The 12,962-nt window shown below is 32.0% G+C and overlaps 1 pseudogene; it reads right to left on the reverse strand.

Annotated features, from left to right (window-relative positions):
* Nucleotides 1–2,576: 2,576 nt before the first annotated feature.
* LOC111741579 lies at nucleotides 2,577–2,696 on the reverse strand (annotated as a pseudogene).
* Nucleotides 2,697–12,962: the final 10,266 nt, after the last annotated feature.

Here is a 12,962-nt window from a genome sequence, read left to right on the forward strand (position 1 = left end):
CAAAAAAAAAAAAAAAAAAAAAGAGATTGTAAACTGACGAAGTCCTTGCAATCTGTGAGGTCGACCAAGGGTTGTCTCGCCTAAAATAAATAAATAAATACATACATACATACACATGTAAATAAATAAATAAATAAATAAAAATGTGAATCTGGTAATGGTCTTTTGCTCAACAGTTTCAGATATTCGCCATTTTCCTCATGTCACACAAAATAATTCTAGTTAAATTATTTCAATTCAAAACTAATCAACTCAAGGACCATTGTGGAGGCCTTACTGGCAGGTATGAAGTATTAAAAATGTAAAGGCACATACAAATAATTCCTAATTCTTATGAAACTAAATATCTTCTGGAAAGAAAAACACAATGCTTTGGACACATCTTATGTTTCACTTTAGATCTTTCAGCCTTGCCCTTCTCTTGTCTCTCTCCCAGATCTGCATGGTTCCTGGTTGACTTAACATACACAAAAAGAGCATCTTGTCTCCTGCTCACAGAGAGCTTCTTGTCACTTCCCTTCCATATCCCAGTCACCACACAAGTTTGGAGTGATATTAAGTACTGAATAAATTATTGCTTTGGAAATGTCATTTTAATTTTATAATGTTTAAAACACATCAGTATCGATTATATAAGCAGAACCTAAATAAGAGCAACTCCATGTTGGCACAGGGGATAATTGAGGATTTAGTCCTCTAATTTTTTATATTGTCTTTTGTAGATTTCTAGCTTATAACAGTGGAAGTCATCTTTTTAAAGAAAATTCTCCCAATAAACCCTGCAGCTAGTTTATTGGAGCGATTACATTAAACAAATAAGAATATTACTTAACTGTATTTATTAATGAGATTTCTCTAAATTATTAAACTAAACTAGAGCATAACATTTAATACTTTCAATACAGTAAAAAAATTCAGTTTTTATTAAAATGTTCTCCCTCTTATAAATAAAGAGTTAAAAAACAAAAACAAAAACCCTGCAAACTTACATTAGAATGGTGCTTGTGGTGAAATGTATTTACTTATTAGTATGATTTATGAATAATTGCTGAAGACATCAAAATATCTAGACTATTTGATTTATATACTAGCAGTTCAAAAAATGCAAGGAGTGTAACTGTCTTTTTTCATTGCATTGAAGAGTTGACTAAATTACTTCATTATTATAGGTTGAATTGTGTTCCCTAAAACTCACATGTTGAAGTCCCAACCTGCCAGTACCTCAAAATGTGGCCTTATTTGGAAACAAAGAGGTCATTAGGGTGGGCCCTAATTCTATATGACTGGTATTCTTATACAAAGGGGAAATTTGGACACAGAGACACATATAGAGGGGAGGCAATGTGAAAAGGCATGGGGAAAAGACAAGTCAAGGAGAAAGGACTGGAACAGATCCTTCCTTCAGAAGGAACCAACACCGCTGACATCTTGTGAACTGTGAGATAATAAATTTCTGTTGTTTAAGTTGTTCAGTTTATGTTAAATTTCGTTACAGTAGCCCTAACGAACTAATTCCAACTATATGACATCTGGAAAAGGCAAAACTGGAGATAGTCAAGAGATCAGTGGTTGTTAGAGGGTAGGAGGGATAAAAGGATGGATAGGCAGAGCACAGGAAATTTTTAGGGCACTGGAACTACTGTGTATGGTACCATAACGATGGATGCATGTCATTATACATTTGTCAAAATCCATACAATGTACAACATGAAGAGTAAACTCTAATGTAAACTATGGATTTTGGATGACAATGATTTGTCAATGTGTTATCAATTGTAACAAATATTTGTGGGGGGATGTTATAATGTGTAGGGGCAAGGAATATATGAGAAATCTCTATTTTTCTCTCCATATTGCTGTAGAGCTAAAACTGCTCTAAAAAATAAAGCCTATTAAAAAAAATGTTGCATCTTTTTTCATAGGGCCTATAAATTAGAATATACTACGAACATATGGAAGCAAAATAAATATTTATAATTCAGAAAATACAAAGTATGACATTTCTCTTGTCTGTTCAAAGAAAATATTTACAGGTAAATATGCCAGTTTTGTAAGTTGTACTTGATAATTATATTAATTCTACATTTTATTGCATAAGTAACAATGGTATTCAATACAATTGAATAAAATAAAACATACAATTTTTTTAAACAATAAGATTTTCTTCAATAATATTGTTCCTAGTCATGTGCATTCCTAACTGCACTTTGCTGGATTTACAAACTGTGAAAATGGAAACGGCCTCCTTGGGGACTTGATTATATTCTTTCTTTATTTGGATGTTTATTGGAATTTAGTAAAACTAAAGGAATATATTACTCTACAAGTTTGGATAATGAAATAAAAAGGAAATTCTTAAATAACAAGTAGAGATTTGTATACATAGGGTAAGCTCAGTTCAAATTTTTAGGAGAATGGTTGAGATGTTTTTAGAGATTTTATTATTTATATCTATTTATTTATTTATTTATTTATTTATTATTTATTTTTTAGGAGAGGCAACCCTTGGTTGCCCTCACAGATTGCAAGGACCTTGTCAGTTTATAATACCCTTATTTTTATTTTTATTTTTTTTACACCTATAGCACCTGGTCTTCTTAGGCGGTCTCCCATTCAAATACTAATCAAAGCCTGACCCTGCTTAGCTTCCAAGATCAAATGGGGTCAGGCTTGTTCAGGGTAGCATGGCCATAGATGAGATGTCTTTAGAGATTTTAAATACTCAAAATATGCGCGGGAGTTCTTTCATTTATTTTCTCCTTTCTTTTCACTTCTCTATCTATTAAAAAATAAACACATGAAATGACAAGAAGAAGGAATAGATTCACCTTTTTGTTTTGATCCAAACATCAAGAACTCCCCCTGCAATTTGCTACTTTATCTTCTAAATTTCTATGGTATCTATAGATTGGACAATAGGAGTTTTTCTCGTTCTGATTTCATTGGTTCCTGTCTTAGAGTAGTATTCTGTCAACTTATTATTTAGGTAGACCAGTGGTTCTCACTCTTGGCAGCATATAAAATCACCTGGAAGGGTGTTTTTTGTTTATTTGTTCATCTGTTTCAATGAATGTGCGTGTGGTCCAATCTCAGAAACTCTGATTTAATTGATCTGGGATGAGGCCCAGATTTTAGGGTGTTTTTAATATATATTTTTTTAATTCTACAACTTATTGAAGTGTGTAGCCAAAGTTGAGAACCCCTGATCTAGGCAATGTTTCTCATCCTTGGCTACTCATCAAAATCATGTTGAGTACTTGTTAAAAATATGGATTCCTATGCTACTCTCTTAGGAACCCATAAGTCCGAAGTGGACTAAGGGAATCTTGTTCTTTTACAAACACTCTCAGTGCTTCTGATAATTAGCCAAGTTTGAGAGACACTGAGGACATTCAATAAACTTGAAACGAGCTAGACTGGTCTGCTTTTTGCTTTATGACAAAATTTCTTCAAACTCATCTTACTGTTGCCTTTCATTGAAAACAAAAATTCTTTTTAACACTTTCTATTTTTTTCCATGTGTGTGTTTGTGTATGTGTATTTGGCTTAGTTAGCTATCAATCCTTTTAGAGCATCCAAGAACCAATCTGCAATATTTATTTTATACAAACACATACACACTACAACATAAAAACAACAAATAGTGGAAAGTATTTGTGTATGTGTAATCATTCTAAACACACACACACACAAAAAACTTTTTAAATGATCGTTTTCTTTGGGGAACATTTATTTTTTTATAATCCTATACTACTTTTCTCACCAATTCTGAATCAACATGTTCAAGCTGACATTCTTAGAATCTGACAGCACTGGGTCTAGTATGCATATAATCAAGCATATTTCCTCCGATTTCCTTCAGGTCTTCTCTGCTGGAACACCTCATCCTCATCTTCATCTGGGAGATAACAGCACTAATTGGATGTGGGAAGGTAGGCTCCATTCTGCTGACCAGCCCTTTCAAGTGGTTTCAAGTGGTTCTGCCAGAGGAGACTCTACAAAGCTATTTCTTGTTAGACAGGAATCTTTCAACCAGGGATCAGATTACAACTACCAAGTCCAGGTGGGTGGGGCAGGAGTGAAAGAATGCCTATATTTTCATAATTTAAATATTATATGCAGTATTTTAATTACTGTATCTGTTACGCACATTTGCACTTCTCAAATCAGGATGAGGTTCTAGAAATATACCTTTCACCTAAAAAAAATCTCTTTGCAACTTATATTCAGGAAACATAAAGTTATTGCTCCAACACAGTAGGATTTCCATTTTTAGCAAACAAACAAAACAAATACAAATGAATAAAACAGTATAATCATCAACGATAACAAAATAATACATTTTGAGACCATAACAAACTAAGTTTTTTTTCTTTAAATTTCTCTTCTTCACTATACTCTTCCCTTTTTACCCATGGATGTTTTTTCACTTAGATCTTCAAACCTTCTGTAGTTAAGATTTTTTTTTACTGAGTCTCAACATGTTTATTTTGTTGAAATTCTTCTACAAGAAAGTGAAATATATTCATATATTTTCTTTTTTCTTTTTACTCACAGTTGGAAATAGAATAAGATTGTTCAGTTCTAAGAACAAAATAAAACATATATAACAGACAATCGATGTTATACTTGTTGGTTGTTTAACAACAAACTCTCCAGAAAAAAAATAAAAATTTAAAAACCCTCTGATTTAGAACATGTGATGATTACTACTGTAGGAGGACTTGAAAAATATTGGGCCTATCCAATCTGAATCCAAACTCTGCAAATGGAATCTGGTAGTTTCTATACACTCAGCATTTTCTAGACTCACTTTCCCTAAATTATCCCATTGCAGGGGAATTATCTGTAACAAGTTGATTGCAGAAACACCTATAATGCAATGATAATTTGAGCCCAGTAGCTAATTGAGGTTATTTCATAAAGGGAGTATGCTTTAAAGTGTGCTGTTTCTTTTGTTTCATGTTAATCATTCTTAATCCAGTCACATAAGGGAAACCACAGTTAACATAAGTGTAAAATGTATTTTTAAACTAGTTTAATCTAAAAATATTCATGAGTTGCTATCTTCCTTTTCTCCATCTCATAACTATTTTATACATTATATACTACATCTAAAAATTAAAAGTTCTTATATATTTTATTAATGCAAATAGAAATACAGATGTCTAAGAAAAGATTTCTTTACATTCTATGTTTTGTCTATTTATTGTATGATACAATTGATGATATAAAAGATTTTCCCAATATTTGCTATTTCTTTTAACTGAAATTCACTAAGGCTTGGCAGAATTTAGAAATCTGAATAATGTGTTGAGATCATAAGTACCTAACACCTAATTCCAGAAATATAATAATAAAAAAACCTTTATTTTATAGCTTTGATTTTATTTTTCACTAATTTACTACTCAAATCAGTAAGCCAGATCTATGAATTTTAGGCAAAAGACCTAAATATGGCTCCATCCAAGATTAACGGTGTAACCTTGGGCACATCTTTTTTCTCAGAATTTTTTCATTTGGAAATGGAGGATTAAATGAAATAATGTACATGAAGGGTTCTATAAACTGTAATGCAGCACTTTAATACTTTTAAAAAGATACTTATTCTGAATTGTAAAATTTGAAGAAAAAAGGTAAAACCTGAATGAGGAGCTCTGTTGCTCAGGTCTTTAGCATTAGGGACCTAGAAAATCATTTTAACAGTTTCTAGTCTTTTTTGGTGAAAGCAATTTTACATTCATTCAGACTTTCCCAGTTAGGTCAGGATACATGTCACATGCATAGCTCAAAGGTATTCTTCCAAGTTGTTTTACAGTATCTTTCTTAATCAACTCTAAAATAAACATCTGCTTTATTATATTTTTCTTTGTTCTAGCCATGAGGAACATGTTGTAAATCTTGCACTCTCTCTCTTTAGTGCCAGTGTTTATTGCACTGCCAACAAGGGGAAACCTTTCTCTCTTTCTTCCTCTTTTGATAAATTCCTATACTTCCCTCAAGACTCATTTTAAATGTCATGTTTCTGGAAAGTTGTCCCTGACCCTTCAGCCTTGAGTTGCCTGATTACTACACCTTTGTGCTCCCATCAGACAGTGAGCTTACTGCAGTCATATTGCTTTCACTTTATTTGAGCAGGTCCTGATCTAGTGCATGGGACATAAAAAGCTTTCAATAAAACCAGTTGAATTGGTCATTCTTCTGTCTTCTTCTTTTCTATTTTTTCACATGTCTTCTCTCTCTTCTTTCCCTAGCCTTTTTATCTCCAATTCCTTTTTAATATTTTTTTTTGTCAAGCATATTATTTAAAATTTTTAAATGGGTATTTAAATGGGTATTTTAAATGGGTATTAACTTTTTTTGCTCTCACTACTGTCTCTAATTTTGTTCTGTAGAATTCAAAAATCCTGAATATTGTGGTTTTGTTTTAATACATTGAGATGTATATATTTTGTTTAAAAAAGATTAGAATTGTAGAATGCTTCGCATTCCATTTTAAAAATAGTACAACTAAAGCTGTATTTATTTTCTAGTATATTAGGAAAACAAGGTGTTTTCTAGACTACATATGAACCAATGTAAGTTGGGGCATGCTTTTCCCCTGTGACCTGGCTCCTCTTGGTTCTCTTCTTAGCTTTGGGTTTTTTTTCCTCTCTCTATACATAATATATAACATAAATTTAAATTTATTTATTTAAAATTATAAATATATAATATAAATAAAATATATAATATAATTAAATAGAAATATATATATAAAATGTTACACCAGGAAAAAATAAAACAATTTCAAGCTTGAATATTCCTCAAGTCCAATCAGAAGGCAAAGAAAAAAAAGTTATCAGAGGTTATTCATTGATTTTACTTCCTAGTGTGGCCCAATATCTTTTCTTCAGTTGTTTAAGGTGGGAATCTGTATACACTTCCTTTTCCTTTAGGTCAATATCCACCCTCCCCTCCCTCACTAGAACAGTCAGCAGGACATAGTGATACAGCAATGCATTTCCTAGAATTTAAATTATTTGGTTTAAAATAATACCACCAGGACTTCAGCAAAACATACCATAACATGCTTTCCTTTCAGAATAGTGGTAAAGTGTCAAAACAGTCAGCATGACAGTTGAGGCTAATGTGAGATAAAGTTGAGCTTTTTCTCTATACTTGAGATTTCTGATTTGTATTAGGAGAAACACGGAGTACAGGCACTCTTCAAAGTACAGGCAAAAATTCTCAGAAACATTCTAATTCAAATTTATATGGGGAACTTTTACCAAAAGATAACACAATTTACAAAGTATTTCTCTGTCCATACAAGAGAAAGTGTTTTGTTTGATTATGCAGAGCAGTTTCTCCCTCCCGTTCTCATCTTTCTCATTATCTCCCAGGACATAAGAAATAGCAGAGGTTCATAGCAACCCTTCTAAAGATGAGCAGTCTCATCCCTCATCTTCATCCTTAGACCCAGAAAGCAGCAGCAGGATGACAGTCTGTTCAATTAACCTTAGGCAAGAACAAATCTGCAGAGGCATTTTATGAAACACTATACGGAATCTGAGCAATAGACATTTATTTTTTGTTACATCCAAAAAAGCTGCAAGAACTTTGGGGAATGGATTTTATTTTTAGTTCTATAACAAAGAAATTGGAAATGGTTTCTTTGTGTATGAATCATATTTGCTATATAAATGACAGCACTTACATTTCTATCTAGCCAACAAACCAAGTGGTGAAGTTCTGGGTGAAATATACCCAGTTTCTCAGGGAAAATGATAGTTTCTCAGGGAAGATGAATATTTCAATGGATTTAAAAGGCAAAAATACTTTCGCAATGTCGTCAGATTCAATCACAAATATATAAAAGACTGGAAACTAAAAGTGTAACAACCTTCTTATCTCAGAAAAAGTTTCATCGAAAAGAGAGTTTTAATTATTAACGTGTCTGGTTTATGTCAAAAGTGCCAATTTCCTCATAGTTCCTAATATATGTCAATATAGTAAAAGAGCATATACATCATTAAAAAAAATGCAATGGCCTGGCAGTTGCAAAAAATGCTCGACATCATGACCAAGCAAATAATTCAGATTAAAATTATAGTGTCTTACTTATCAAAATAGCAGAATTTTTAATGAAATAATAATATTCAATCTTGGCTAGGGTATTTATTGTTGCATTCATTGTCAGTAAGAATATACACTGGTACTTTGTTTTTGTGATGCAAGTAGACATTATATACCAAGAGCCATTAAATCCTATATCCTTTGACCTAGAACTTCTGCTTGTGGGACTCTATCTCAAGAAACAATCCTTAAGCCAGAAAGTGATTTATCTATAGAGATGGTCTTTATAATAATGAAAAATTGATATTAGGGAGTAGTGAAATCAATTATACATTTATTTGAAAGAATTTAATATAGTCATTAACATATCTATATAGGACTTGTCATGATATAGGACAAATGTCTATTTATATTGTTAATTCATCCTATAAAATTACATTTACAGTACAGTATAAAAATGTTAAAAATTCTATGCACAGAAACTAGATTGGAAGCTATATACTGGGAAATTACCTTTAGATAATGAGTGAAATTTCTCTCCTGATTTTTTATTTTAATAAAGTTTAGATACTGAGTATATTTTTATGTTTAAAATCAACATTTAATAATATGATTTTAATATATAAGATAAATGACAGTAAGATTCTATCATTGAAAAAACAACCACTTTTCAAATCCTTTAGCTTTGATGACCAAAAAGAAAAAAATAATTGGAGGAAATATTAGGAAGTGAATAAAAGTCATTCATAATGTTCCTTATCCAAGATTTTCATCTTGACCATATCATATGAAATATTTTAACTTATTTTTAAAACATAAAGTATATTGTAAACTCCATAAGAGCAGAGATCATATATTCTTCAGCTTTCTCTCATCAACACCATGGGTAATGCTTAGAATATAGAAGGTGTTAATAAATGAATGATGGATAATTGACTGGTATTATTGATGTGACAATAAAGAGAGCTTAGTTTTTGACATCTTCGATTTACCTGTCTAGACACTATTCCTCCTTTTTCTGTCAATAGACCACAGTTGTCTTTGAGTAACAATCTCTACCACTTTTTGCTCATGTGGTCTAGCCCACCTCTGCACTTTAGGCTGATGGACAAGATTTAGTCAGAGGGACTGTGTTTTGCTCAAACTATTGAAAACAAGACCCGCTCTGTCAACTATGGATTACGAAAGCAATGGAATGTAATCTTGGAGCTTCTGGTGGCCATCTTTGCCTCCACACTGACAAAACAATGATAACAAAACCAACACAAAGAAAGACAGAGCTAAGAAACGGAAAGAGCCAATATCTTGGTGACATTATTTGATCATCTGGCTCAAGCTGTGCCTGAATTTAGGATATCCCTGGACTTTCCAATTACATAATCTAAAAATCTCTTTATCTTTAATAATTTTGTTTTGTTTTGTTTCTTCTAAGTCAGTTTGAGTTAGATGTATGTGCTGAATAGAGTTCTAAATTATACAGAGATGTGTGTTGACATTTCTTTTTATAGGTCTGCCAATAGTTTTGATAATAATGGGAAGTGGTCACTTCATGTAAAATTAATCATTATTCTTTGCTAACAACCTTAATAAATTATTGCTAGTAATCATTAATACTTATTCATTACTTTTAATTTTTAATAACCCTTTACCTAAATAAAAGTGTGAGAGTCTAGTGAAATTGAAGGGGCTTTCCACTGCAGAACATCGAACTCATGGGACCCAAAATATCTCTATAGCTAAGACTTCTTTTTCCTTTGCTCATACAGTTCTACTCTCCCATGTTAAGCTCACACACCCTGTTCTACCCCTGTAGTTTCCCTTATCTTAGATCATATATATTCAACACAAAGTGCCTCGCTATGGATTCTTCAGTGTGTACAGCATTCCTACCAGTCCAGAGTCTTTTAGAATAAATTAAGTCGCTTGACAGAGATAATTATTCTGTCAATAAATGGCTTCTTTGAGGCATTGAATTTATTCATAACCAGAGCTTTCTGGTTATGCATAGACATCTCTTACAAAATTTGTCACTCTATTTCCATGAGACATATACTTTGAAATTCATAGGAAGGTATATTTTCTTGACATGCTTTAAGCTAAGAAACTAAAGAAATGCAAGGGTCATATGGGTCTTTAGATTTAAATCTGTCTCTGTATGATCGTAAATCTGTGATGGAAAACAGATCATGAAACATTTACATATTTAAAATAAATTCTTTTCTTCTACAGCAGTCTTTGTACTAAGAATGTAATTATCATTAACTTTTTAAATTTTCTCTCTAAATTGCTAAGGTATTTAATAACTGCTACTGTGCCTCTTTTTACCTTATATTATGAACTGGAAAGAGAACTATATTTGTGTTTTCTTTCACAAAGTATGCTTTAAGAAACAGAGACATCTGTCTTCTTTTTTCTTTATATGGTTCTCAGCTCCAAGCAGAGGTCAGAGCCCAATATATGGACCCTTAAATATGTGTTCAATGAATAAACATGTTTGTATATCTTTGGATAGCTTTTACCTAAGAGACCTTGGATTTGCAATAATTTTGTTTGTTTCATTTTAAGTTCATTCGGTCTCTAACTTTTCATTGCATACCTAGGCAATTATATGTGTAAAACATTAGTGCTTGTTATGAGCCTGACACTATTCAAAGTGCTTTCTATGTAATATCACATTTATCTTCATAATAACCTATAAATTAGCAGCTATCGTTATCTCCATTTTATAGATGAAGAGACTGAGACATGAGGGGTTAAGTAACTGCCCTAATGGTATGTTTCTAATAAGTAGTAAAGCCAGCTGTTGAAACCACGAAGTCTAGCTGCAGTCTTAGCTCTTAACCACTGTGATACACTATCAATCATTCAGTTAGGTTGTTAGACATAGATTAAAACAAAGACAATACAATAAACATAGACATAAAAATAAAAAAATAAAAATAGAGCTCTTTCTGAAGAATCTGATGGCCAGAAATTAGAGGAGATAAATTTTGTTTTTATTTAACTTGATTTTAAGGCAGTCAATTTTATTATAATAATACATTGTTTTCCTATAAAGAAAATACTTTGATAAGGAAAACTTTGTGTGTAAGTAGAACATACAGGAGAATTGGAATTAGCTTTTGTACAAGTTTTTCTATTATTTTCGAGAGAGATCATGAGAGAGGAAAATATGTAATGGTCATCTAAAAGAGGGAGGATCAAGAAAATCAATTTTCCAGAATTGTGGAGTATTCTGGATTCATCCGAACTTAACATTACCTTACATTTCTTCAACATGCTAATTTTTTCAGTATCACCAATTTAATTTTTGTAATGTATTTTTCTTTTCCATTTTCATAATATAGGAAGATGTGATGATAACTTCATTAGCTGGAAAATGTATTTCCACTTTCCGGGATTGGAGAATAGAGAACTTGAATCTTTGAATTATTTAAGCTACAGACATATATATTTAGATATACACTTAGATAATTATGCTTAAACATACACAGATAGAATTATACTTGGATCTACACATGTACCCTTAAATAATTATTCCTATTTGTATATATTCATTCTTTTCTCCAAAAATACCAAATATAAAAAAAACAATTAAAGTAATTTTATTTTCTTATTAAGAATCAAATTCCAATCCAGACACAAAATGTTTATTGGCAGCTATACCTTTAGCAACAAAATACTACAAGATGTCTTTTAGTTCTTGTCCCAGGGTTTTTATTTCTCAAATCTTCTTGGCTCATAATTACAAAAAGCAGTTATATTATTATTTTCACCTCAGTCTGGATGTTGGGCTGGACCTTTACCTTTTAGTTAAACATGCAGTAGATAAGTAAGTAGCAAGAGCAGGAAGAGTAATTACCGGTATAAAAATTTATAAAATAAGTAGTTTAACTGCCATTTTACTTCACTGTATAACAACTCTCCCAAAAGAGACAAAATTTCCACAATATTCTGTAACGATTATCTGTTACTGAGAAATGTAGATTGTAACTGCTTTCAAATATATTTTAACAGTCTCAAACTTGCTTATTGTTCAGCAAGACAGAATCCCCGTATACCTGAGCATCATTTCTGCTCCTTTTCAAAGTAACTGCATAATGGTGGCTGTCAGACCTGGGTTCCAATGTTTAGTTCTCCTTTGTCTCTGGTTTATGCACAAAGGATGATTACTTACTTTTTTGTGGTTTCATCGTCTAAAAAGAATCCTTTCGGGCTGTTTGGAAGAATTCACTGCAATGTTCGTCATGGTTCCTGATTCTTAGCAGTGGCTAAGAATTTTAGTTCCCTCTCTATACCCCAAATTAAGCAATTACCATTTGAAAATATTTACCCTCCTTTCTTAACTCTGTCATGAATATTGTGCGCAAATGTTGTTAAACTCACCGAGTTGTGACAAGAGATGTGATGCTGAAGTCTTCATTGCAAGGGTCATTAGTGTAAATTAAACTGTTGGAATATTGTATTTTTAGGATAGGCTATCCTGCATGTAATGTACAAGTGATGAGGATGAATGGAGTGATTTTAAAGAGAGTTGGTTTCAGATTGTAGTTGTTCTCAAATAAAGATACTCAAAAAAAAAAAAAATTGCCTCATGAGTAACAAAAAGAATGCAATAAGAAAATTATTTCTCAGCTATTTCTTTATTCTCTTATTTTCATAAGGTCCATATACAGTCTGGTAAATTTCTGTGACATCTAGAATACCAAACCACAGTAGCCAGAAGATAAAGGGAGTAGACGCAATGCATCTATGAAGTTACTGCGGTAGACTAGAGAGCTGGATCTCTGGCAGAACTGCAATACTATATGAGACAGACCACACCTAAATGCTTAGATAGGGAGATAACTTCTGATGATGTGATTACAGGTGCATATGTTCCCTGATTTGCTAATGGTAGCTGA

Source organism: Pteropus vampyrus, unplaced genomic scaffold (assembly GCF_000151845.1).
Source record: "Pteropus vampyrus isolate Shadow unplaced genomic scaffold, Pvam_2.0 Scaffold3, whole genome shotgun sequence".
NCBI lineage: Eukaryota > Metazoa > Chordata > Mammalia > Chiroptera > Pteropodidae > Pteropus > Pteropus vampyrus.